Source organism: Salmo salar, chromosome 26 (assembly GCF_965601325.2).
Source record: "Salmo salar chromosome 26, fSalSal1, whole genome shotgun sequence".
Lineage (NCBI taxonomy): Eukaryota > Metazoa > Chordata > Actinopteri > Salmoniformes > Salmonidae > Salmo > Salmo salar.
In genome coordinates, this window is record NC_138316.1 from 26,008,391 (window position 1) to 26,032,560 (window position 24,170).

Below are 24,170 nucleotides of genomic sequence, written 5' to 3' on the forward strand. Positions count from 1 at the left end.
GGTATTTATTGTTCAAAAGGTTACAGTTTAGACCTTATGATCTGGGTTTCCTTTTCGTCTATTGCTTTACTACAAAGGGACATGCCATTTTGACTCTGACAGTATGTGAAAATCGTATCCATTGTCTGTGCACATTTCTAAGAATAAATTATTCTATCACTCATCTGAATTGAATTTTTTTTCTTCTCAACTTCTGTTGCAGTGTCATTTGTTTCCTGGATGATATAAAGTAGAGGAAGCTTCCACGCCTTTTCAGGAGCATCTGTAATCATGTATGATTTAAAAAGAAACTGCCATGAAGCTGAACTCCGACATGAAGCTGCCGTATATGTAACGTGTTGTTGAATGGCTCTGGTGCTAACCCAACAAATCACACGGCAACCCCCTCATATCCTCTGACAGAATAGTGTTCTCTAATTAACCATGCAGAACAGGAGAAGAACACGTGTTAATTTAATGTAACAAAAATGTTGATTTTCATGCACTCTCCTTTTCAAATATTAATAGGCTAGACTTGCATTTCAAGATGCATCAAAGTAGCTCAGGATATGCAAATGTGATGTATGCTGCTGCCTTACCCCAACCAGTTGGACTGACACAATCTCTCTCTTTATGCAGGCAGTTGCCTGGTTATGAGCACCGGAGGACCAAGAGCCAATAATCTGCACTTCCTTCAGTTGACCACACACAGAAAAAATGATGTATCCAAGTAATCAACAGTTAATCAATTATAAATGAATTGACATATTCAAGAGTTGTACATTTTCAAATTAGTTGCATCTTATTATTGTAGTTATCTGCATAGCCATATCTGGCCACATTTAGAACACTAATTACCACAGTGAACCAGAAAACATGTTAAGCCACATTCAATGAGACCAGATGAGTCATGGTGTAAGTTTTCATCATGTTACAGTAAGATATCTTGAAGCTTTTTAGGCTGACAAATTATAACTATTATTTATTTAGTCTATTGAATTGCGTTGTTTTAGTAGCTTGGAGTTTAATTCAAAACGGCATCAACTAATTTGTCTACCTCAAACCATGTCTTGCCTCTCTCTGTGTTACAAATGAATCCTATTTACAGTGTTTCATGAGCAAGAGGCGCAAGAGGAAATTCTCAAAGTCTCCGAAAGGTGGCGTATGAGTCACGTCTAACAAGTAAACTTAACTGCTCTTTGAATGGTGCTAGCTTACCTTTCTACTGTTAAATAAATGAAACACGAAACTATAAAATGTTACATTAAATATATGTCAGTAAGTGAATTAATTAATTATTAAAACACATTGCTCTCAACAATATGCATCGCACACATACATTTTTCAAAATCCCAAAATACAATAGGCCTCTTGATTTCAACGCAACATGCCATTTCCCTAGTGTAGGCCTATGTACAATATGACTTTGCGAATAGTTACACAGCTAAGATAATACGTTTTAATTGTCTTTAACATTAACCACACTGAAATTATAACTAATTGAAAGAACACATTTGAATCTTCTACCTCAGAGGGAAATCCAAAATGTGCCAACATCCTTGTTTTTCAAATTTGAGGAATCGCTTGCCTGCATCGTCATTGAAGAGCAATGCGTTTCCTCGTTCTCATTTAAGATCCAGTAGAAAATCCACACAAAGTCTCCTTGGACCACTTTATAATGAAACAACTGTTCTCCATCGTTAATAGGACTTACACTCCTTTGTTTCTGTAGAACTTACCAATCTTAATAATATATAAAATGAAACAATACCTGAGTATTATGCTCCAGGTGTTTTGGAGAGCTTGGTGGGCATTAGTTAGCCCTTTAGCGTAGATACGCTGGTTTGACTTATACATTTATATTTCAGAACAAAAGGAGACAACGCACTTATTGTGAGGAAAAGTTTGCAGTGCATTAGGTTTACTGTCTTGAACGTAATGCTCCAAATGAATAATAAAAAGATGTGACGTGTGGATATGATTTTCTCTTGAACAAAAGGAATGTGAAAATGTGAAAATGAAAGACAGAGAAGAGCCAGAGCAGATGCGATAAGATTTGTGAGGGGGCTGTATTCTCTCTCTCTCTCTCTCTCTCTCCCACTTCTTCTCCTCCCCTCCTCTTTTTAGCCCTCTGTGACTCTTCAGTTAACAAACAGTATTTCCTACTGCTTCTGTCCCTGTCATTGTAAGTACAACACTGTCTTATTTACCTATTGAATGAATGAAACCATTGTCCTGCTGTTCTTGAAAGCGAGTGTTAAAGGTTTTGTCGTACTTTGTTTTGTCCACCTATGCTGTATATTACAAACTTGTTCCTTTGCATTTTCAACTAGCTATCGCATTGTTCTTTATGTCATATTGTTGTTGGGATTCATTTTAACTGATGATGGTGCGTGATAATGATTGTTGATTCTGTTGAGTGTAGCTGAAGACAGCGCGTAACTCAAGTGTCTCTCAGTGTGCTGCAACCTGTGGTTACATCTTACCTGTAGCCTATATATCGCCCCGCGGTGGACCGTTACTTTTCTTCACTGTAGCTTACCTACCTTTACAGCTGACAAAGGTGTTGAACTATTATTCCTCAGAAGAGTTGTCCATCTAATATCAAGCTATATAGCCTACTGTTGAAATGTTTTTGTTCTATTTGTCGTTAATTATGTCCGCTAGAGTTTGGTCTATACAGCCCTTTGATGCTATAGATTTGTTTCTTGTCTTTTACGATTTTGAGGATACATAGCAGGCTACTGTAGAACTCTTGAAAAGTGATGTTATTCCTCTAATTTCAATGGAATTGTAGCCTATAATAAAAACCAGGAATTCTATTTAAGCCTTTGAAATATTTTATATTGAATGTTCAAGGGGGCGGAAAACATTTGCTTGGTAGGCCTAGTGACCCAAATATTATTTTGATATAAAAAATGTCACTTCATTTTCATTTTACAATGTAGCCTATTATATGTAAAGTAATAAGTAAGTGTTCTGGTGGGCTTCCAATATATTTTTTGAAATACTTTTCTGAGACAGGTTGACCTATAACTGGTTGTTTCAATCATCAATAACACGTTTTTTTGTTTGCATAAAAAGTGTAGGCTATGTCAACCAAAACAAAACTTCAACGTCTATAAACTATTGTGTGTATTGAAAAGACAATAGCACATCGATCTGTAATGTTATGTGTATGCATCATAGGATGATTTCCTATGAATAGGAAACCATGGGATAATCATGCTTCTTTTATAAAAGTGATATATTGAGTTCTCAATAATTTAGTTATCACTAACGCAATAAACCTTGCTGATATTGATATTATTTTATACAGATCAGACGAATAGAAACAGATTGGATCCCTATTTGAGAGAGATTATCATCTTATATTTGAAATTATGACACATTTTTATGAAATACTTTATTAATTGCCTTTCGCTTACCTGTATTAACTTATACTTCGTCTATATAATGCTGAAATTAACAATGTAGACTATAGGCTACAGTGTATCAACGTATTCCTGCTACATTAAATTCCTACACAACATAGACAATCATTCTATGACTGTTATAGCCTATGCCAAATACCGTTTGTCATAAAATGGTATGGTTGACACTCGAGTTCTTTACACGTCACTTCATATGAAAGTTTCAGTGGATCTGTTATAAAGGCCAGCAGTGTTATATTATAGGTACAGTATAGCTAACCCCTAACCGAGTAGTTTTCTGTCTTCAACTCTGAAGAGCGTTTCTGGCATGTGCTGTTGATAAAATTGTTCCATTAATTTAGAGTAAGGCAAAAGACAAAAAAGAATGCCTTACGTAGTCCACTTTACAGGTAAATAGGACAATAACTCTTATTGGAGTTTGTTCAAGTGCAAATTATGTTGTCGCAACTTTCAATTGTGCTGCTGTATAATAATCGGATAATTGTTGTATTTAATCAAATCAAGAGCAAAATCTCCCTCTGTCTAATCACTCACTAAACTCTCTCTCTCTGTCGCCCCCTCTCTCTCTCTCTCTCTCTCTCTCTCTCTCTCTCTTCGCATCTCTTGTCTTGTCTGGGCTGGGAGGGGGAGTCCTGCCTCTTTGCCTTACTCAGATCAATGCCCTGGCCACTCACTTTCTGATGTTGCACGACGGGAAATGCTTTGAATACTTGCGACATGGCCGCTCACATTGATTGCCAAGATTGACAGCTCTGCGTCGTCTTCTCTTGTCTCTGAGAGAGAGGGAGATAAAGAGGATAGATAACAACAAAAGCTCCTTGCAGTTTTGACAATTAAACTTCATAAAAAGAACGGGATCCCCTCATATAGCCAGTGGGAACCATAGCAGACTTTAGTTGTCTTTCCTTTTCTCTACAGATAGTAATCGTTATGTTTTAACGTAATATAACGCGAAACACGACTCGGGATACGATACCGTCAGGACCTGCATCTCTCTTTTCTCCGCTGATCTCAAGGTAAAAACGTGCTTAGTTTTAACATGTTGTATCGTGTTTTCATGTAAACTGCGTTATTTTGCCTGTTTTTGTTGGTACGTAACAGAGTTCGCCTCTTTCGATGTCAATAGGGGTGTTAAACTGTTTTCTCTCTCTCACGCTTCTTTGTTCAGGTTTTCATGGGGTGAAATTATTTATTTGTAGGGCGTTTTTTTGTAAGGGGAACATGATAACATTCTTATTTATTGTTTCTCAATCGCGAGAGCCGTGGTAAACGCAAAAGCAGAGTGCGTGAAAAAGACAAGCGCAAGCGTTCTCTGGAAAGGTTTGGATAGCTACAGTACCAATGATGCCCTGTTTCATTTACCGACAAAGGATACTTGTGTAACTTATAAGTTACATTCAATCGTTCATCTCGAGATATTGATATCAACAGCTCTATATTTCACTTGGATTAGCAGTTAGGTTACTGATTTAACCTACATACAGCTAGGTAGGCTAGGAGTAGGCTGTATGAATTACGCGCAAACCTTTTTATTTAATTGTTGGTTACGCATCCGCAAAGTCTTGTCGCGAAATTCAACTCTTAAAAATGATCATCAATTTATATGTGTTTTGCTATGGTGTTGGTATCCGGATGCTCAATAACTTTCTCCTGTGGGACTGGAAGGCAATTTCACTTTTGTCCACTGAGCGGTACTATTCATTGACAATGACGTGCGCATTGCTCTAGGTCCCCTTCCATACCCTTCCTTTCTCCCTGGTATTTCTGGTTGCGAGATTTACAAGTTTCTTCGAACTTGAGCATATGGTTTATTTAGTTGTCTTGTTTCCAAACTCTAAGTAATCTATATTTATCGTTCGACCGGAATTATAATTCAGTGTAAAACATGTATATTCGTAATTGTTTCCTATGTTGTAGGAGGTTGGGAATTCACTCTGCCTTAACTTTAACTGGAGGTCAGGCAAATTGACCTTAAAAGAATGCATAAGCCATAAATTAAATCCAACTACTCCCCGAAAGGCTATCCCATTTAGAGACGATATACCTGGACAAGGCTTCCCCTACAAGCCTACAAAGCGCTGCTCTCGGACGGTTTTAGGGACTAACGTAAGTCATCTGGTGTAATTATTTTGTTTCTTTTGCACTATTGTCTTTATGGACAGGTGTGAATCTGGCTATAGATACAGTGCAGATAATTGAATGCACAGATTTAATTGTATGCTAAATATTCAAAATATTTCCATTTTATTTGTTTCTAAGTGTTATAGATTGGATATAGTTTCCCTCATTTTTAATTTAGAATTTTTTTTTAAACAATAACTTTTACCGCATAATAGGCTATAATCAGATATTTAGCTATTTTAATATCACACATGGCTTTTGAAGGTGCTTGAGATTTTCCCCAAAACACGATTGTATACCAAGGTAGTGGGAGGACAAATGCAACGCAGTTTGTGTGAACTTGTCTGTTGTGTGAAGATAGCTCATCATTTACAAGGTGTTTCCCAAAATGAGACATTCGCAGTCTCAGATAAAGCTTTTTTTCTAACTTATGCACAAGCAGTGATAACAATTTAATAGAAAACAGAGAAAGCAGACAATGGATAGCTTAGTTCTTAAAGTATGAGAGGAGGAATACAGAGGTTTTCTCTGTCACTGCAAATATGGACGCTATAGCCTAATGTAGCCTAATGTAGCCTAATGTAGCCTAGACCTATTGCTACCGGGGAATATTCCTATGCTCCTTTTTTTCTTAACATTAGAAATAAATACAATTGTTGTGCCCACCCAGTATTCGAAATCTGAAACCTTCATTATAGACAGTTTAGCTTTTCTCCTATTTGCCTTCCAAATAGTGTCCAGTCCGTCATAACCCGGTGTAATAATACAATCATGTCTTAAGTGAGAGGCTGCATGGGTGAAGAACAATCGTCCGGCTTGTTCCTCTGTTCGGGTGAAGTTGATCTCGTAATGGTATTTTCTTTTGAACAGTTGCTGTTAGTTGAGAGTGCAAGTTCCCTCATAAGGTAAGGTGGCACCGGAGCCCAATGGAAGTCTAAATGGCACATTTATAATTAGACTGCCAATTCAGCACATTGTCCTGATAGCTATACAGGGACATTCGGCACTGTCTGGCTGCTCAATATTAGATAGTTTTTCCTCTGACGGACAGTTTAACACTGCCTGTAACAAATTAGTGAGGAGCAAAGGAGTTCTGTTGATGGTTCACTGCACGGCTGTTTCAACTCGTATTTTATCAGGGAAATAAAAAATGACTCCGCGATTGCCAGGTCCCTTTTCTCTCCGTTTCTGCTCATCTTTGTTTATTTTTTACGCACTCTAAATACTCTAAAAGAAACGTAGGCCACAGTCCCTCCACACGGCAATAAAATGGATGAAAGGAACATTACAATATAATATGAATAACATGGTAGATGTAATCCGATTTTTATCATTTAAACGTACCTACGTTTTTATACATAGGCGTAGACTACAGATAATATTTGAATTTGACCTCTTGTTCTATGTGTTGCACATTGATTGTCTTGTACACAAAGCTGTTATTGAAATCAAAGGTTATATTGATTAGGCTTATATTATCCATAATGTTGGATTATTTGTTTCACTTTTAATACGATGATGAAAGTTGATGTAAATGTTTTATTAGCCATTTTGGTGCGTATTTGGCATTTTGATTCAGATTTATGGTTTGAAATCTCACCTATTGTAACATTTCATATATTTCCTACTGTTTGATTTTCAGGACTATCTGCACGTGGACTTGTGGTTTTGCGAGAGAGAAAAACATTTCCGAACTGGATCCGGCATAAAGATATCGACTCCCTGACGCATATGGTGCCAGTAAGTTCAGAGATTTAGAAGTGCATTTTGACATACCGAAACCGCATGCTTCACAGCCTGTGCTCGGCGCTCTTTCACGGTGGCTCTCTTGTTTAAATAGATCCCCATTCAATCCCAGATCAATAGAGTTGCATATTGCGAGACGAACTTTGCAATTGGAAACTCATTTTCTGTCATTAAACGACCGCGAATTATGAGCAAAACAATAACAATATTTTTTATTATTAGAACAAATGTTGTCCTATTTAGTAGCCTAATACTGTTACGTACGTTTACGTTTTTTGAATGTATTGTTTTCCTGAGGGTTAAACTTATTGCTTTTGATTAGACAGTGCAGAAATATTGTAATTATTGACAGCGCAATCTAGACCTGCAATGTGAGTTTATAATACACTTGACCACAATAGTTATCATATTTTTATAAATATGTGTGAGTACAATGCAAATACAATGCTTGATTTTAGTTATTGAGTCTATGGACATGATGTGGTTTTAGATCTCAGCAAGACAACATGCAGAAGGGGATCTGTTTTATTCCATACCAGGCTATTGTTAGTTTAAAGAGTATGTTGTAATATATATTTTGTCAATTATTTTGTGCTTTGTATATCATGCACAGCAATTAGCTTCATGAAGCTGGGAAGGCTGGTGTAGGGTCAGTAGCCTACCATGTGTGTTTAATTGAATGTTGATGTACTCTCTAAGGAGGCAGGGTGAAGACCAGGCATTACAGTGCTGCGTCAATTTAAAACTGGAGCATTAAATTAACTTTGAATGGTTCCCTTTCAATTACATGATGTGAGCTGGTCCTTGGACTGTTGTCTCAAAGGGGTATCTTATCTACTGTGGAATACATTACTACTCTTATCACATAATGTTTTAGTTCATCACTCTATTTACTGTGTGTGTGTGTGTGTGTGTGTGTGTATTTGTGTGCAATCTATGTATGTGTGTGTGTGCGTGTTTGTCTGTGAGAATGTGTGTGTGTGTGTGTGTGTGTGTGTGTGTGTGTGTGTGTGTGTGTGTGTGTGTATTTGTGTGCAATCTATGTATGTGTGTGTGTGCGTGTTTGTCTGTGAGAATGTGTGTGTGTGTGTGTGTGTGTGTGTGTGTGTGTGTGTATTTGTGTGCAATCTATGTATGTGTGTGTGTGCGTGTTTGTCTGTGAGAATGTGTGTGTGTGTGTGTGTGTGTGTGTGTGTGTGTGTGTGTGCACGCATTTATGCATGTACCGTATGTACAGAATGTTGAATGTATGTAGGCCTATGTACGTATACACAGTATTTGATATTGATGACTAATGGGTTTGGTGATTTGAAAATATTTTAGAATGATTTGAAAACATTTACGTCTTCCTTGTATGTTTTTGGTATGTGCATTTTGCATCAATGGTTGCTTTTACTGAGTCTGATCTGTTAATTGCTACATCAGTGCCACTCCATAATAGCCTCAGAGACAACTATTATAGGACACAGTGGATATGGATGGGATGTTTCTGTGCTTCAGCAGTTTGAAATATTAATTGACAATGAAGACTGAAATAAGAAAATAAGAATAAGAAAAATGTATTGAAAGTGTACTGTTGTGTATTATTTTAGCCCTTGCAGTAAAGGCTTCATCTGGTTTCATTAGTGATTATGCTTAAGACAGAGTTCTGCATCCTAGAACCATGAGGTAAAGTTCATGGAATTGGTTTAATTGTATGGCCTTGGTTTATCCGTAGCTAATTCCCTTGCCAAACTGAACTCCTAGCCCTTAAAATGATATTATGACCTGCATATTGCTATTGCTCTAACAGCATGAGAAAGAACAACATTCCAAGATCAATAACATTTGATGTAACAACTTGCCTTTATAAATAGCCTACATTATGTAGAGTACTTTACAGCAACTTTATGAATTTGATAAGTTGAGCTATATTGGATATTTAAGTTGGGCCAAATGATTCTGGCTTAATGAGGTTAACTGATACAAATGATACGAGTTGATACGAGTGCGTGTGCGTGTGCGCGTGTGTGTGTGTGTGCGTGTGTGTGTGTACGGGGCACGTCGGTTCCTTCTTGTTGTACCCCAGACACTGTGCTGTGCTTGGCTTGTGATAGTCTGTCTGGGGGGTCACTGGATCAGGTCATCCATGACAGATGCAATCTTCATTTAAGTCTCTCCTTTTTTAACTTTTTGTTTTTTCAATTGAGATTTTGAATCAGTCAGTGCGATAGTAATAGTTACCGTAGTTACAGTATGAATAATGAGAGAGATGTTGCTCCTTGGATGCAGGCTGGCAGGGAAAGAGCACAGGGGCTAGTTGAGGAGAGTTGAGGAGAGGAGAGGAGAGGAGAGGAGAGGAGAGGAGAGGAGAGGAGAGGAGAGGAGAGGAGAGGAGAGGAGAGGAGAGGAGAGGAGAGGAGAGGAGGACTAGTACCCCTTTGGTGAGTTATGAAATCATATTGTTCATGTGAAGTGATACAATTGCTCAAAATGTACATTGGTTTAGCTTTATTTATACCCGTGTAAAATACTAATGCTCATTTTTAAATCAGAATGTTCAAACCCAGTTCCCTACCAAACACTTATAGCTCCTCTCCATGTCTGAGGGGGAGCGGAGTGGCAGCCGAGGCCTAATGATAAACAAGATGAGAGAAGCAGGTAAACAACAGCAGGCCTGGTAAAGGTAGGGCGTGTGGCAGCAGAAGGGAGAGGATTTCTGGGGATAATAAATGTGGCAGCGCATGTTGTGACATCTGTCTTTATAAGTGTTAGCTAATTTGAAGCAGAATATTTCAACAATGATCAAAACCGATGGCAACATGTTCATTACAGGAGTCTTTCTTTTGTAGTCCTCAGATTTTTCTGCTTCAAGTTCTCAACATGCATTATTGAAGGTCTTTGGCACCTTCAGATCTGGCACCATTATGATCTTCGTGTATGACACAAAAAAAAAAAAAAGCTCTTTACAGCACATTAATGCACAAAAATGTTAATTCTCATTATGCAAACTGTGAATGCAGTTTTAATAAATGAAGTGAAGACTTGCAATGTAAATGAAACGTGCCTAAAATGACTTTCAAAGAATCCTCACATCTTTTTATGCCCTTTCTGGCTTGAGGTGAACACATCTCAAGGACCTTTTCATTTCCAACGTTGACAGTCTGGAGAGGGTCCAGTCTCCATCTCTGAATGTAATGGTTTTGTTCCCAGAGAAAATGTACTCCTCTCAGTACAAACCATTCTCACCACTCATGGGTGATGGGTGAGTCTTGAAATATTGATGAAATCAATGGTTCTAGTGAGACATCAGCATCAGACAATGGGGGCATCCAGAGGCTAGCTATCTAACTGTACAGACACAGATGATTTTCAAGTCTTGAAGGTGGATACTGTAGATTAATGATTAGACACATGGTCTTGGTGAGATGCGTAAGTCCTCATACTTAGTTGTCATCAGACTTAAGAATTATTTTCAGAATTTTAAGTGAAAATTAGCTAGGCTACAGTATACTTATCTGGGGTTTAACTACACTCCCAAATTGCAGTCTTGCTTTAGATTAGAATAAGGATTCTGAATCTACTGCACATCGAGACATGTCAGTGCAGTTGTTTGTATTTTAGCTGCAGTCCAAGCTAAATTGGTTGTTTCTTTATAAAGGCTTTCACTGTTTTCTTAGTAACCTTGGGTCCAGATGACTTCTGCTGTGAGATTACATGAACTACATGCAATTACATTAAATTAAATAGGTTGAGTGCATCCTTTTCTTTAAATTGAAAACCATCAGCACCTGTATCCCATTACATGTTGAAGACCAAGGTACAGTACCACAGAGAGAGATAGAGATTTCCCTATAGATTCAACCAGACCTCTAGTATCACATTAGCTATAAGTGTTTGGTAGGGAACTGGGTTTGAACATTCTGATTTAAAAATGAGCATTAGTATTTTACACGGGTATAAATAAAGCTAAACCAATGTAGATTTTGAGCAATTGTATCGCTTCACATGAACAATATGATTTCATAACTCACCAAAGGGGTACAATTTGAACTGTTTCATTCACTCACCCACTGAATATGTTTCACGTTTTGGACTGCAAAATAATTGGACAATTTCTTTTAATCCAAAGCATAGTTGTGCATAATTAAGTTAGACTTCAAAATGCAACAGTGCCGGCTATGGTAAATAGCCTCTATTGAATTCTCTCTTTTTAAATATCACACATTAATATGTAGAATTAATTGGAGGGGCCTTGGTGGCCGTGTGTTTTTGACACAGGGCTGTTTCTGTAGGGGACGGTAATCAGTAGCACTGTCAGCTGGAAGAATTAGTACAGCTCATTGTTTCTATGAGTCACATGAAGATTTGCACAGTCCATGTGTGAAGATGGCTGGCTCTATTTCCATATCAAAGAGGCCCACAGTACTGCCTGTAATTAAAATGCAGTGGTTTTGGAGCCCTTGCTCGGCACGCAGTTAGCACAGTACACTGAAGCAGCTGAGTGTTGTCGTCTTTCCCGAGCAGTGTGCAAGCGGTCGACTCCTGCATGCTTCTCTCAATACACCTATAATTTTGTACAAATGTGAATGCCAGTCCACGCTCCTGTTGTGGAGAGTTTAGTTTTCTTTATCTAGCCTCTCGGTGTGGCTGCCTGTTTTATTTTAGCCCTCAGAATAGACATGATTTAGTGTACGTTATTGTCATGTCAACCGTTGACATTGCCAGTGATATTTCATATTCTATATGCACTGTATTCATTAGCAGTATTTATTCATAACTTTTATTGTGGAAAGGCCATGAAATCCCACTCTTGTGTTCAATGATTTACATAACTTGTTATTAGTTAGTGACCTTGTTGCAGATTTCTCCAAACGGGGCCGGGGTCAACAGTTCCTTGTTGGTTTGTTCGACAGTGTACTGTGGTCCCTGTCCTTCCTGAATTGGAGAAGATCTGAGGTTGGGTCTTGTGAGAGAACGAGGGAAGAGAGATTACTGTGATGTGGGCCTCTATGCTGCTGGAACACAAAGGCCTCAGAACAACCCTTTCCTTGTGATCCCCTCATTGTGTTTGGATCAGGCCTTCCCTTGGGCTGGCCGCTGCCAAGGACTTAGTACAAAAGGACACTATGGAAATATCAAACTGGAAACCAACATGGGCAGCTCTCTGGGTGAGAGTGAGGTACCAGGAAGAAAACTTTGTATACCCGTCACCCTGTTCTAATTAGAATGTATCACATTCAGGATGCATTTTGTCCATTGATATTAGCATTTACAAGGAGGATTGGTAACACTAGTAATTAGGAAAACCCGACTGGATAAACTTACTGGGAATGATGTAAGCCACATGAATAGTCTTACTTGGAAATGTGAAATAGGAAATTCCCTTTCCTCTTGAAATATGGGGCGGCAGGTAGCCTAGTGGTTAGAGCATTGGACTTGTAACCGAAAGGTTGCAAGATTGAATCCCTGAGCTGACAAGGTAAAAATCTGTCATTCTGCCCCCGAACAAGGCAGTTAACCCACTGTTCCTAGGCCGTCATTGAAAATAAGAATTTGTTCATAGGTTTGTAATGAGCTGAGATTGGAGCGTCCTGTACAACTTAAAGAGATTCTTCAGGATTTTGGCATTTTTATGTCTCTGTGTCCAGTATGAAGGAAGTTAGAGGTAGCATGCTAGCTGACACCCATAGGCTTCTAGTCCACACTAGTTAGCACTGGCTCAACAAACTACTTCTAACTTCCTTCATACTGGACAGAGACATAAAAATGGTGTCTACAAGTTCATCTGACTCTGGGGAAATAGATAAAGGGCCTCATTGCCTGCATCCCAAAGTATCCCTTTAACATCAGAGCATATACAGTAAGGTAACCATGCTTTATGGAGAGACACACGTGTCGTATTTAATCTTTGATAATTCAGGCCTCTTGCATCTGCCTGTGTGTTTTCCACAGTGAAGCTGGGGTTAGCACGGTGCTTTTCTGTTTTCGCAGGTTAGACGTTAGCCAGTTCCTGGAGGCTGACAGCTAGCCTGATATCTGCCAGTTCCATCAGATATGAGATGTAAAATATGCTCCACGATTGTGTCTGTGCTGCGCTGCTCCCTGCTCTCTGCTCCCGGAGTAAAGCATGCTGGGAGCAGTTTAGTTGACACATGACGCTCAGCACCACTGATGCTGTACAATACTGGGGCTCTATTTGTTTTTAGGGGCCTCCACTGCCATCCACATCTTTATACATTGCAAAACTGTCACCAAATGATAGATCACAAAGTTTACTGTGCAGAGTAATGAGACGAGGTCACTAATTGATCAGATATGATTTGGCACCTTGATTTACAAGGCAACACCCGAGCTTTGACTTCCCCACACAGCAGCTTGATGGGGAAGACTGTGTGGACTATCAGCCCATATTAAACAGCTTGCCCCTCCACGTGTCACTGTGTCACTGAAGAATTACGTAAATGCAAAATAAAGTCCTGGGGCCTCATTTATCAATCATGCATAGGCACAAATCTGTGCCTAAACCATGCGTAGGATCATTTCCACGCAAAGTGTGGGATTTTTCAAAAGGAACTTTTGATTGAGAGTGTATGTAAATTTAGAAACTGCCATGATCATGCGTACGCAAGGTGCATAGTGGTGGAATAAGGGAACTGCTTACCAAGCGTAGAATGGGAGAAATATATGTTGAACATTTTTGAAATTGTGAGAGTAATAATTAAATAATTGTTTTATTTAATTGTATTTCCATTGTGAATTCATGCAACATACAGTTGAAGTCGGAAGTTTACATACACCTTAGCCAAATACATTTAAACTCAGTTTTTCACAATTCCTGACAATTAATCCAAATAAAAATTCCCTGTCTTAGGTCAGTTAGGATCACCACTTTATTTTAAGAATGTGAAATGTCAGAATAATAGTAGAGAGAATTTTTTCTTTCAGTTTTTTTTCTTTCATCACATTCCCAGTGGGTCAGAAGTTTACATACACTCAATTAGTATTAGCCTTTCACAAGCTTCCCACAATAAGTTGGGTGAATTTTGGCCCATTCCTCCTGACAGAGCTAGTGTAACTGAGTCAGGTTTGTAGGCCAACTTGCTCGCACACACTTTTTCAGTTCTACCCACACATTTTTTATGGGATTGAGGTCAGGGCTTTGTGATGGCCACTCCAATACCTTGACTTTGTTGTCCTTAAGACATTTTGCCACAACTTTGGAAGTATGCTTGGGGTCATTGTCCATTTGGAAGACCCATTTGCGACCAAGCTTTAACTTCCTGACTGATGTCTTGAGATGTTGCTTCAATATATCCATATTATTTTCCTTTCTCATGATGCCACCTATTTTGTGAAGTGCACCAGTCCCTCCTGCAGCAAAGCACCCCCACAACATGATGCTGCCACCCCCGTGCTTCACGGTTGGGATGGTGTTCTTCGACTTGCAAGCCTCCCCCTTTTTACTCCGAACATAATGATGGTTATTATGGCCAAACAGTTCTATTTTTGTTTCATCAGACTAGAGGACATTTATCAAAAAAGTACAATCTTTGTCCCCATGTGCAGTTGCAAACCGTAGTCTGGCTTTTTTATGGCGGTTTTGGAGCAGTGGCTTCTTCCTTGATGAGCGGCCTTTTGGGTTTGTTGATATAGGACTCGTTTTACTGTGGATATAGATACTTTTGTACCTGTTTTCTCCAGCATCTTCACAAGGCCCTTTGCTGTTGTTCTGGGATTGATTTGCACTTTTCTTAACCAAAGTGCGTTCATCTCAAGGAGACAGAACGCGTCTCCTTCCTAAGAGGTATGACAGCTGCGTGGTCTCATGGTGTTTATACTTGTGTACTATTGTTTGTACAGATGAACGTGGTACCTTCAGGCATTTGGAAATTGCTCCCAATGATGAACCAGACTTGTGGAGGTCTACAATTTTGTTTCTGAGGTCTTGGCTGATTTCTTTTGATTTCCCCATGATGTCAAGAAAAGAGGCACTGAGTTTGAATGAAGGCCTTGAAATACATCCACCTCCAATTGACTCAAATTATGTTAGTTAGCGTATCAGAAGCTTCTAAAGCCATGACATCATTTTCTGGAATTTTCCAAGCTGTTTAAAGGCATGGTATGTAAACGTCTGACCCACTGGAATTGTGATACTGTGAATTTTAGTGAAATAATATGTCTGTAAACAATTATTGGAAAAATGACTTGTGTCATGCACAAAGTAGATGTCCTTACCGACTTGCCAAAACTATAGTTTGTTAACAAGAAATGTGTGGAGTGGTTGAAAAACTAATTTTAATGACTCCAACCTAAGTGTATGTAAACTTCTGACTTCAAATGTATCTTGACAGGCCATATATCATTTGACCACATCAGTCCATGTTTTACATAATAATCCATATAAAGTACAGTAATTTGTTAAATTAGAGGCACGTGTGAAAGTGAAACCATTGTTGAAATACTATTAGAGACTCAGATAATGGGAAATCAAATTAGAGATGGCTGATCTTGCTCTGTTGGAAGATTTGGCACACGCTTCATTTTGCGAAGAGCATGTTTTTAGAGACAGGTAGGACTGTTTTTGCTGAAAGTATAGATATCGTTTCCCAAAACCAATCGTATAGGATCTTTGCAAGGATTTAAGGCCTACTTTAGAAAGGCAAACGCTTGCCATTCCGGTGCACATCAAAGTGCTATCAACCCTCTGGTGTTTAGCAATGGGCACTTTTCAGCGGGAGTTCGCCGATCGGCATCTCACATCCCTCGATGAGCCAATGTTTTGGATGCAATCATCAGCAAAACGAACTGTAACATACAATTTCCATACACTATTTCAAGAGGGGGTTTCTTTGCCATCAATGGGTTCACAAATACGAACGGAGCAATAGACGGCACCCACAACGCCATAAAAACACGATCACAAAACGAGTTAATCTATGTGAACAGAAAAGGTTTCCACTATTAATGTGCAGGTGATAGGTTATGTAATGCGCAAAAAATGCTACTGAATGTCGTGGCCAGACGGAACGCACGACTCGTTCATTCTGTAGAACAGCAATGTTGGCCTACATAGCTACAGGAGGGAGCTGTTGAGGATGGATTGCTTATTAGTGAGTTGCCTACTCATTTAAAGTATATTTGCCATCGCTAAAGCAACTTGAATTTTCCTAATGGTCCTCTCTTTGTAGCTATGTTTTTATTTTTACTGGTCAAGCCACAACTGAGCGAGCCAAATAAAATATTTAGACACCTCTATTAAGTCTCTGAAAAGTTATTTTTTTCGTAGCTTTTTTTGGTTGCGCCGTTGTTTTTAATTGTACGGCGTTATATATTCCCCACAGGTTTTAAAGGGATGATATATGGTTAATTATGGCCAAGGTCGTGCACGAGCACTGAGGCTAAAAACGATTGGTATTTATCAATGGTTATCTCCTACCGGTGTGCGTATCACGCTCGTAGGATTGTTTGATAAATCACTCTTTTTCTATGTGTACCAACATTCTAAATTCCGTTCGTAAGTAGTATTTTACAATAGTTTCTACGCAATATCAATAAGGCCCCAGAAATCTGAGACATCAGCGCATGCATTTTCTCCGTTCTCCATCTCTTAGATAATACATTGGAAAAAGCTTACTGAGTATGGATGGTATATCTCTCAGGTCTTTTACAGTATCTATTTTTCTTTGGATATAACATTTACATAGACCCATAGAACTGGACCTAGTGGCAAGGTCTAGTACTGATCAGTTGCTGACATATGGAATAGGCAATGTGGCTAAAAACGTCCTGGAAAATTATTTGGAAAAGCTGGGATGTATTGAGCCAAAGTCAAGATTCTCTACACTTTTTGTGTGGAAACTGGGAATGCATAATGCCAAAATTAGATTAAAGTAACAAAAGGAGGGGGGGGGGGGGGGGGGGGCTCTTGTGGCTCTTGTGGCTGACGTTCTGATGAAGTTAACCAAAATGTCTCCCCTGGTACAAACCCAGGTCTTTTGTTTCCTTCTTCCATGATTATTTACACCAACTTGGATTTTTTTACAGGGCTTTGCCCTCGATGTGCGTCATGAGAAAATGGCTTCAGCAGACTCAACCACAAGCTCTCTCTCTCTCTCTTTCGCCTTCTCTGAGAAAATTAGAATGTAGTTATTGCATCATGTATAATTTACTCATACCTATGTTCAGAAAGAAAGAGAGGGAGAGGGAGCAAGAGAGAGAGAGGCAGATAGAGAAGAGAGGGACAGAGAAAGAGAGGCCCTCGTGATGTGGAGTGGTGAGGAGACGAGAGACGGAGGCTGAGAGCAGCTTGTCTGAACATTCCTCATTGTGAGGACTCAGCAGATAATGATGTTAGTGTTCGTCTAAGGTAATGTACTCTGTGTCGCCCCAGACCTCTCTGATACTGTGGAAGTGGACTGAACTGAGTCTCCTGCTACTGGAGCAGATTGAACTGGAGTTGTTTTGAGAAGGACAATGCTGGTCAACCCTCCTCTTCAGCAGTAGGCTGTATAAAAACTGTATTTGGCTGCTTGAGTGAGTACTCACAGTTTAAAGCTGAGTGCTAGAAATGTTTTCGTGTTGCTCATCAGTATAGGGAGCTGTGAGTGGTTGAGCCCTCTACTGAGTCCATCTCTCTCAGAGCTACAGCTTATCTACTTGGGGCCTCTCTAGAATGGAGAGTTTGTGTCAATACAGTATATAAATAAAAATCCTAGAAATGTGTTCCACATGACAAAGTCCTACTGCCTCACCAGTCATTTGGCATAGCAGGGGCAGGAGCTGTCATATTCTTCTCTCTCTCTCTCTCTCTCTCTCTCTCTCTCTCTCTCCCAGACTGCTCTCTCTCTCTCTCTCTCTCTCTCTCCCAGACTGCTCTCTCTCTCTCTCTCTCTCTCTCTCTCTCTCTCTCTCTCTCTCTCCCAGACTGCTCTCTCTCTCTCTCTCTCTCTCTCTCTCTCTCTCTCTCTCTCTCTCTCTCTCTCTCTCTCTCTCTCTCTCCAGACTGCTCTCTCTCTCTCTCTCTCTCTCTCTCCCAGACTGCTCTCTCTCTCTCTCTCTCTCTCTCTCTCTCTCTCTCTCTCTCTCTCTCTCTCTCTCTCTCTCTCTCTCTCTCTCTCTCTCTCTCTGCCAGCACATATTAAGCACAGTATAAACACTATGTCGGAAAATATGAACATTTTGCTTCGACCAAAGTGGAAAACAAATCGAAATTGAATTAAAACTCACTACTTTCTTTAGAAACAAAAGTATTTTAAGTGGGAAAAAAGTTCAAAGTTTTGCTTTCAGAGCAGTCAGTTTGTTTAGGACATGCTCAAAGAGGCAATTTTTACTCCAAACTACCAATGTAAAAACAGAATGGAGTTGGGCAGTGAAACAGAGTGAAGTGACGAATGTTTCTGTTAGCTTTCACTGCACTTGTCCTTACACACAGATATAGTGCTCACTCTGAGGAAATCCCAGACTGCTCCGTGCCAGAAGCATAAATGCAAAGAGAATAGTCTTTAATAATATTTTTTTTGAATGGGACTTAAAAAAGAGAAATCTGCTGAAATGATGGAGAAAGCTTGTGGTTTGACCCTGCTGTGAATTTCCAATGAGCCTCTTTGACAATCTGAGAGGATAGCCACTCTGGCACAAGCTACATGCTACACACCCACATACAACACACACAGTTACACACACTGCCAGGCAGTAAGTGTGCAGAAACTTCTGGGAGGGGGCTGGGGAGGGAGGGAGGGATGGGGAGGGTGGCTGACGAGAAGGTTGTACAAGGGGAAGGGAAGGCGAGGAGGGGAAACGAGGGGACGGGGTGTCCTGGCTGAGGATTAGCCACACTGGACTGGATGGGCTGCGGAGGGCCACCACCAGCTTACTGATGTTAAGGACAAACACATGCATGACTGAGACACAAACTGAAAGTATGACAGTGTTGAACTTATTCAACCCCAGAGGCCGGAGGGTTTCTCCTGTAAATAACCAATCATTTACATCTCTCCTCACAGTGAAAGCAAGTTTGTAGTGGTCAATTGAATTGCGGCCACCTTATAAACACCATTATTACACTGGAACAAATCTGCTATCATTAAGCCCTTCTCATATGGAAGCAGGAGTGGTCGCTCTATACCAGTTTAGAGAGAGAGACGGGGAGAATGTGAATAGCATTGGTGGAACACACACACACACCACGCCAGACCCTGGGTTGTGGTTGAATGTCACAGTGGAGGAACGCTTTATGTCCTTGGTTAGGGGTGGGGATGATGGTAAGCAGGGGAGGGATGTTCCTCCTCTTCCTCGGTGAAGCTACATTTATTGGTCACCATCTGCAGGGTGGAGGAGTTTGGGCTGCGGCCAGCCTAGAGAGAGGCTTCTAATTAAACCATCATCATGATCAACTTGTGGTCAGTGATCGTCCCCAATGCTGGCTCTCCGAGATGAACATGGAATCACTGAGGCTTTCCTTGAAGCCTGTGTTGGACTGAATTAGAAAGGGACAAACGAAACAGAGGAGAAAAGTGCTACAGAGCACTTTTTCTCTTCTTGGCAGGCAGAGAAAGTAATTCTGCCATATCCACTCAGGTTTAAACAATTACCCGACATCATAAGAAACCAGAAAAACCTTAGTCTGGAATAGTCATCGCTTTTGCCTGGCCTAGCTCGGTTTCAGGCATGGCGTAGCCAGCGTCACATGTTGGAGCTCTCGATAATTTAAATTAGTGTAAGAGGGTGTGCCTCCAGTATCTGTATCTATGCAGCCCGAGGAGCTTTCCTTTGAGGTTGACAGCCTTTAATATATTATTTCATGGTTTGATATGTGAGTGACACAGAGCTGCTCCAAGAGGACGGCAAAATGGTTTATTAGGGCCTAATTACAGCCCTGTGATTAAAGGGGAAGTGACTGTGATTAGGATAGTCGAGGACGATGTGGAAAATGGATGAATATTCAGAGCGGAGACGAGCAATAACGGCTGTGTGTGTGTGTGTGTGTGTGTGTGTGTGTGTGTGTGTGTATGTGTGTGTGTGTGTGTGTGTGTGTATGTGGGGGGGGTAAATGAGCGCTGGCTGGTGCAGGAACCTGACTGCCTGGCTGGCTGGCTGACTGCTGTGTAACCACATGCTATGATATCATCTTTACGGCAGAGCTCATCTGGGGGCTTTTCAGCTTTAGCTATTGGGCAGAAAATGCACGCACAGATATGTGGTGCCCTGGTAATGGTAACCTTCCAGGTTCCTGGTTCCTACTGCCTTGCTCTCTCTTAGAAAGTATGCAAAAGGAGCGCTAGCTTTCCCTATGTGGAAGAATCCGTAAAGCTGATGTAGTGTTCTTACAGGCCTTGTGCGTTGCCCTGTGATTACAAAAAATGGAAAGGAGGTACTAGGTTTGAAGCTTGTTTTGGTATGCTATCAGCCCGGCATGCAGGAGTAATGCAGTGGACTTTCACAGCCAATTGAACATGAAACCGTCAGGAATGTGCAGCAAAGCCAGGTCTGCTCCGAGCTGCTAGGGGAACTAGCTAAGAATCACACATTCTTGTGAACTTCAAAGTATGCACTGTTTAAGCAAAGAGATAAATGGCCTTATTATTAGCAGTTTTATTCAATGGGGAGATTAGTATCGGTTTCTCTTTTCTTTTCAACCTGCAAACTTCGAACACTTTCAGACGTGATATCCGCCATTTATAAATCATTTCTGGGAGTGCTCTGAGGGTATGATATGGACAGCAAAACCTTACGATTTTATAATTTCACAACTGACTTCATCCTTAAAATGACGGTTGGCTAACCTGCCTATTACTCTCTTTGATTTCAACATTACATGCTTTTGCGCTCTAAGAGGTATTCATAATAAGCTTAAACTTCTCTGACTTTATTGCTAACGGCTCCTTATCTCCCAGCTATTCAAGAAAGAGAAGTCATTTTTCCAATTTCCAACATTTTACTGTTAGGTCACAGCCTGCTCAAACTACCTTGAGGGGATTGTTGTGGCAAACAACACACATACTCACACACTCACACACACAAAGGGACACACTCACACACATTCACACACACACGCGCTCCCAGGAAAAATATATTAATCTTAAATAAATATGGAATGTTACAGCTGTGGAATTCCCTTAGCCTAAACAGATACTGCCCTAGGTGCATACTTGCCAACTGGGAGCTTTCAGAAGTCATGTCATGTCCACATTATTTATATGTTAGGGGTATTATATGATTGATCTGGAGAACTAATGTTTATTCTTCCTTTTCCTCTGATGAGATGGAATCAACAGTATGATCAAATTTCAAATCAAATCAAATGTATTTATATAGCCCTTCGTACATCAGCTGATATCTCAAAGTGCTGTACAGAAACCCAGCCTAAAACCCCAAACAGCAAGCAATGCATGTGAAAGAAGCACGGTGGCTAGGAAAAACTCCCTAGGAAAAACTCCCTAGAAAGGCCAAAAACCTAGGAAGAAACCTAGAGAGGAACCAGGCTATGAGGGGTGGCCAGTCCTCTTCTGGCTGTGCCTGGTGGATATTATAACAGAACATGGTCAAGATGTTAAAATGTTCATAAATGACCAGCATGGTCAAATAATAATAATCATAGTAGTTGTCGAGGGTGCAACAAGCACGTCCGGTGAACAGGTCAGGGTTCCATAGCCGCAGGCAGAACAGTTGAAACTGGAGCAGCAGCACGGCCAGGTAGACTGGGGACAGCAAGGAGTGAGATGGAATCAACAGTATGATGAGATGGAATCAACAGTATGATGAGATGGAATGAACAGTATGAAGAGATGGAATCAACAGTATGATGAGATGGAATCAACAGTATGATGAGATGGAATAAACAGTATGATGAGATGGAATGAACAGTATGAAGAGATGGAATGAACAGTATGATGAGATGGAATCAACAGTATGATGAGATGGAATAAACAGTATGATGAGATGGAATGAACAGTATGAAGAGATGGAATCAACAGTATGATGAGATGGAATCAACAGTATGATGAAAGTGTGTTGCTCTTATTAAAACTTCTGGATATAGTCTTGCTAACGGATCACTTTACATCCACAGAAAATGTATCCCCAAAAGTGTTTTTCTTGCATCACGTCAATCATGTTCCCCGCACTGAAAAACACAATTTTGCATGTCCAGGCATTCACTTAATTTTTTTACATCTCTGTTTCCTCTGAATGTACTCCTCAAAGCACGCTCCACTTGGAAATGTATATTCATATATAATGTAAGATTATTTTTTTTTTACAAATAGTGTGTGGCGAACAGTAGTGGTCACAGAGGCCTCTTTATATTAGGTTTGGAGCGTTGTCAGTTTTTCTAGGATGAAAGTAATGGGAACCATGTGTTTGGCCAGCTAATGAAAATTAGCAACCTTTCATGTGACCCACCTGTCGTGCTTTCAGCGCCGTTAATGCTAACCTCATGTTACTATCATCAGGAGAGCCACTCTGTGTCAGGCACTGGGGACATGAGGAGAGCCTCCTCACACAGGGCCCCTGGTAGCAGCTCCTGATACACTCTACTAACCCACCAGCACGGCAGGCCTGCTGCCTAACCCTAGTACAGAGACTGTCTACATTTGACACTTACATGCGACTTCTGCTATCAGAATATAAAGGTCGCATTGAAAAGACAGGTCTAGACGCACAAAAGTCGCATTGTGGTCAGATTGTGTTCAGATCTGGCTAACCATTTCATGAGGTGGTCAGGGACATATTTTGTGCAGATTTCTCCTCAATCTGGACGCAATCAGGCTACCGAAAGCGCATGCAGTGGGCAACGTCATCAGCACTCTGCCCACAAGTCTCCAGAAAACTTGTTTTGGGATCTAGAGGCATCTTGTTTCATTAAACATTGGAGGAAATACATTCCTAGCCTGTGAGGAATGTGTTTGCTGGCTTCATAAATGCTAGCCAGCTAGCTTATTTAGAATGTTTTTTGGGGGGGAGTAGAGTTATGCTAACCTGTTTGCGATCCCTTTAGCTTTGCTAGCTAGCTTTCTGGCTAGTTACAGAGGTTAGCTGGCTAGTTAGCTACAGTAGTTGGCTACTGCCATCAAGTTATTGTTGTGTTATTATCAGATTTAGCCTGTTCCACCGTTTGCAGAATCCATACTGACGTTTGGATATACCGTGGGAATAGGTCATGCGGACACGGTAGACCCATTTAAATGTAGGTGAAGAGGCATGACACGTTCAGAATTCCATCATCACAACTCCATGATCAGAATTCAAAAGCTGCATGAACTGTCAAGTCTAGACACGACCAGAGCAGCCAGAGCAGCTAACTAACAAATAAAGAAACAAAAACGATCACCAGACAAATATGAAAATCTCACAATAAGCCAATGGCAGAACTGTGCTGGTGGAGAGCCTCTATCTTAGACTTGGTTCCCACCAGCATCAATCTCAGCATTTGTCAGTGTGCTGTAGTTATTTGCTACAGGCTGGCAGGCAGGCAGCACAGAGAGTCTGGCAGTATAGTGCAGACTCCTAGCCCTGAGCCTGGAGCCCTCCCTCCACAGCGAGCTGAGCTGCCCAGCTCCTCAGCTTTAACATGATCTGTGCCATGTTGTAATGGGCTCCCAGGGCATGATTGGAATATAATAACTGTTTCACTATGTTTTTCTTACCCCCCTCACTCTCCACAAATGTAAAATGTGCCTGGCTACATGGGATATATAGTAGAAGCTGTGATGTAAGATGTTATTGCTGGATATGCAGACTAGGAAAATGTGGATTATTTTCCAAAAATCTCCCGGGCAGAAAGCATTATGATGTCACAAAGGCCACATTGTAGCCAGTTTGAGTGTACAGAGCTGTGTTTCCCTCTCTTTCTCTCTTGTTCTGTACATTGTCCGGCCACCTTCTGTGCTCCCTGCCCAGGCTACAGGCTTA

General features: G+C 40.5%; 1 protein-coding gene across 17 annotated transcripts in view; it reads left to right on the plus strand.

Annotated features, from left to right (window-relative positions):
- The first annotated feature begins 4,079 nt into the window (after positions 1-4,079).
- sox6 (SRY-box transcription factor 6) overlaps positions 4,080-24,170 on the plus strand; it is a 199,772-nt gene continuing 179,681 nt past the window's right edge. For 9 of the 17 annotated variants that reach the window (XM_045708398.2, XM_082969573.1, XM_082969572.1 and 6 more), the window contains exons 1-2: positions 4,080-4,429; positions 7,177-7,274. The gene's annotated coding sequence lies outside the window, so the exon portion shown is untranslated. Of the gene's footprint in view, positions 4,430-5,177; positions 5,520-7,176; positions 7,275-24,170 lie in introns of those variants that run through there. The other 8 variants (XM_082969577.1, XM_082969578.1, XM_082969579.1 and 5 more) reach the window with 4 other exon arrangements.